We start from the raw sequence: 4,521 nt of genomic DNA on the forward strand, positions 1-4,521 counted from the left end.
CCCTACCTCAAAAACAGAGAGAGAGAGAGTGAGAGAGAGAGTTTGGACAGAAGTATGTTATGAAGGTATATAAGGTTGTGCCCAGAAGCCATAGATTATTATTAGAAAAATTTCAGTGCCAGGGTGAGATATATTTCAGTGAGTTGTTGGCCAGGGAGCCCCCTGATGTCCTCAGAACATTATAGGCCATCACCAAAGCTCTTGATTGTCCACCAGAAGTAGATGACAAGACCCTACTGCTGAAGACTCCACATACTTGGCTTGCAGGTTACTGAGAAACTGAACTGGAGCTGAGCTAGAAGCTTCCTCCCTATTAACTAGCTATCAAGAGACTAGAAAGAGCTGCACAGCACACAGCCTTTGGGAGAAGAAAAGTCATCAATAGTCTTAACCAGGAGGCTCGCGGCTGACTTTCGGGTCTCGGTGGAGCGGGCGCTCACGTGTAGGCGGGGCACTCGTCGGGCGGGTGGACTGGTAATGATCACCAAGACCCACAAAGTAGACCTGGGCCCAGGGGTCCCAGAGAAGAAAAAGAAAAAAAGAAGATTGCAGTCATCAAAGAACCCGAGACTCAGTACTCTGTCTTAAATAGTGACGATTATTTTTCTGACATTTCTCCTACAAGGCCCAATCCCCCTCTGATAATGTGGGTCAGGGGCAGGACTCCGAGATGTCTCTGGGCAAGAAAAAGAAGAAAAAGAAGGACCGCCATACCCCTTGTAAGGAGTTTTCAGAACCTGAGCCCCTGGTATGTGCCAGACTGACAGAGTCACTCGGTGCTAGAAATCAGGTCCTTGACCAACTGGAATGTCTTAGTGGAGAGAAGAAAAAGAAAAGGAAGTCCTTATCTCTGGCTGGTTCCCAAAGCTCAAGTTGAAGACTTCCCCTGACCCCAAACAGGGCAAGGAGGTGAGCAAGCTGGCAAGAAACTCAAAAAGCACAAGAAGGAGAAAAAGACACAATATGCCATAGCCTTCTCCATCAAGGACCCCTGGCTGTGTGAGGCTGGCGATTCTCTGTATGCAGCCTCAGTGGAGAAGGAGGAGACTGAGGGTCAGGTGGCCTTGGGGCAGAAACGCAAGCAAGGTAGCCCCAGAGAGCACAGCTTGAAAAAGAAGAAGAAGGCCCCCCATGAGAGCGACACCCTCCAGGTTCACTCTAGGCACAGTAGGGCTATAGAGACTAGCCCCGGGAGAGGAAGGAAGAAGCAGCCGGTTGAAGCTGGAGTTCTAGACTACATCTCAATAGGAGACAGCCTGAAATCTCCAGGGAAGACAAAGGGGGAAGTCCAAGAAAAAGGAAGAACAGCTAGTTGGTGAGGAGCTGGCAGTGAAAACAAAGAAAAAGAAGAAAAGGAAAGAGCACAGAGTAGCAGAAGTTCCCTTGGGGGAGGAGGAGGTGTCTGATGCAGACTTGGAGGTGATGCTGGGAAAGAAAGGCAACATGGATGAAACCTACATAGACCAGGTGAGGCGAAAGGCCTTGCAAGAAGAGATTGATCGGGAGTCTGGCAAGACAGAAGCTTCAGAACCCAGGAAGTGGATGGGAACCCCGTTTTCTCAGTGGGATACTGCTGGTTTTGAAAATGAGGACCAGAAACTGAAATTTCTCAAACTGATGGGTGGCTTTAAGCATCTTTCCCCTTCATTCAACCGCCCCCCCCCCCAACATGACTGGGAGACCCAACATGGCCTTCAACAAGAAGGCCGTGGACACACTACAGCAGAACTTGCCGCAGGACTACGACCAAGCCATGAGCTGGAAATATAGCTGTGGAGCTGGCCTTGGATTCTCCACCACCACAAACAAACTCTTCTATATCGATAGGAACGCCTCCAAGTCTGCCAAATTTGATGATTAAATTCTAGGGTCTTGCCTCCCTGAGCAACCCAAATTACATCTTGTTTGATTTTGTAGATGAAAGCCAATTGGAAGGTTGTCTTGAGTTAAACAAGAAGAATAAGGAAACTCATGATGGGTTTTGGACTAATGGGTAGGATGGCTTGTGTGTCAGGACTAGAATATGTGTGGCTAAAACTTCTATTTCCTGTGTGAAGTGTTCAATCCCTGCTTGGTGACATTGGTGTGTAAGTAACAGTAACTAACATCTGTTAGATTTTAGCATGTACAGAGCACATACTGAAGGGTTTTCTTTGCATCAGTGTAAATAATCATGATTATGAAATGGACGCTATTCTTATCTCCATCTTATAGATGTGGCAACTGAAGTTCAGGGATAAAGTAATAAAACTGTCCAGGGTCACCTAGCAATAAGTGTCACCAGGTGCCCTACATTACTGCTCATTCCTAAAAGTCCCTTCTAGAGACTTTGAGCACAAATACTTGATGGGGATTAGTGTATGGAGGGATCAAACTTTATCCATGTCTAAATACTGGCAAATGGAATTAATGCTATGTGGGGAACAGCAAGCTTTCTTTCCCTCCCTGGTCCAGAGGTGGTTAGGTGCCCCAATACCCCTGATATGCAGTGTGTCTCTGGGCTACCCTGACTTTCTAGCTGTTGTCCTTCCTCCTGAGTTGGGCTTGATTTGGCATTTCTGCATTGACTGGTAATGAACGAGGCATTTAGGACAGCAATTAGTACAGATAAACTAATGGCAAATCCGTGCTGCTTTGTGGTCGCCAGAAAAGGCAGCCTCTGTGGAAGCCACATGGAGGCTTGGCCTGCGGGGTGATAGAGGAAGGTGCTCATCAGCTGAAAAGGCATGAGCTCCATGGAAAGCTGTAGAGCACTTCTGGGTATGAGGACCCATGACTGCCTTTCCATGCACCTTCGTTTTGCTGCCTCACCTAGATGTTCAGATAGAGGCATTTCCCTGTCACTTGGCCTGACACATAGCCATCCCAGCACAGGCAGGCCTAAGATCTCACAGCAGGAAATCCTGACCAGGGGACATGGTAGAGTGATAAACAAAGACCATCTCCTTCCTGCTCTGTTCTTGGCACTGGCTTCATCCATCTGCTGGGAAGATGGAGGCAATTACAAGCACCATATAAGGAACCTAGGACATTTCAGAGAAGGGAGAAAACCATTTTTGTGCTCAAAGAAACTTCCAGAAAGTCCTCGAAAGATCTCTTCGGGTTTGTATGCTTGTTTCTGAATCAGCCCCCTTGGGAAGGAAGAGTCCTCCCAGGCCAGCCAGGAAGGGGGTATGGCATTTGGTACTGCCCCATGGATACCAAATGGGCAGCACCTGACCTCCCTGTCCTCTAACCTGCAGGCATTGCCAAGGTCAAGTCCTGCAAGTTTAAGCCTCCTCTTTCAAGGTGAACTTGGCCTCTCCTAGAGTTAAATAAGAGGCAGTCTTACCTCCCAGTAGGCAGAGGTCTATATTTGAATTAGTTTCAGTGGTCAACTTGTGATCAACACTAGGACTTCACTTGGTACAAGAGGGAATAAGATGCTTGACTCCTGTAGTTTTTTTTTTTTTTTTCCCCTCCAGGTAGCGTTTCATTCTAGTCCAGGCTGACCTGGAATTCACTATTGTAGTCTCAGGGTGGCCTTGTATTCATGACGATCCTCCTACCTCTGCCTCCTGAGTACTGGGATTAAAGGTGTGCACCACCACGTCCAGTTCTCATACACTCAAATAAATGAATATTTTTTTAAATTAAAAAAGTAAAAAATAAAAAATATAAATAGTCTTAACCATCAGTGGACCCTGCAAGCTTTACAGCTGTCCAGCCAGCCCAAATGTACCAACTGGTGTAATAGTAGAATGTCTGTTTTAGGGGAAAACAATTGCTCTCTGATTGAATTTAAGGCCCACCCCACAGGAGGGACTTCACACCTAGTACTGAAAACCTAGCCAAAAGTCTATGGCTTGGGAGGTCATAAGCCTTGAGGGATACTACAACTGTTTTCTGACTAAATACATTTATTATTCCCAGCAAACTACCCTTTAAACCATATATTAAGGCTACTCTCCCTGTGGTTAGAGAAGCTTCTCTTTTCTGATGGTGGTGACCACTGGGGTATTGCAAAACTGGTCAAAGTGCTGAGAAGTGACCGTGGAGTGTTCAACACTAAGTGAGACATCTCTATCCCAGCCTTCAAAGCTCAAGGACCACTGCTGAAGAGGTGGCAGAAAGAATGTAAGATCCAAAGGAAGGGGAGGAGAACTTACAATGCTGTCTTGCAACATAAAATGGCCCTGATATTCATGATCTCACAATGGCTGACACTACCTACACAAGACCTTTATAATAGGAGGAAAAAATGATGACATCAAAATAGAGGAGAGGCTAATTGGAAGGAGGAAGGGATTCAATAGAGGGCAGATTGGGGAGGGGGGAAATAGGGGTAGCAGGTGGTAATTATGATGGTTTATTGCCTATACTTATGGAAACCCTCAATAAAAAAGTTTTTAAAAATGTTTAAAATCATTCACCATAACTTTTTAATGTATGAGTATTTTTAATTAAAAAAAAGTTGTTAGTGATTTCAGACTTGGGAGTTGGTGCAAGAGATTTACTACTCATGCGTATATTCTTCTAAAT

General features: G+C 45.7%; 1 pseudogene; it reads left to right on the plus strand.

Moving 5' to 3' along the window:
• The first annotated feature begins 477 nt into the window (after window positions 1–477).
• On the plus strand, window positions 478–1,861 carry LOC101596260 (annotated as a pseudogene).
• The last annotated feature ends 2,660 nt before the right edge of the window (window positions 1,862–4,521 follow it).

This window comes from Jaculus jaculus, chromosome 19 (assembly GCF_020740685.1).
Source record: "Jaculus jaculus isolate mJacJac1 chromosome 19, mJacJac1.mat.Y.cur, whole genome shotgun sequence".
Classification (NCBI taxonomy): domain Eukaryota; kingdom Metazoa; phylum Chordata; class Mammalia; order Rodentia; family Dipodidae; genus Jaculus; species Jaculus jaculus.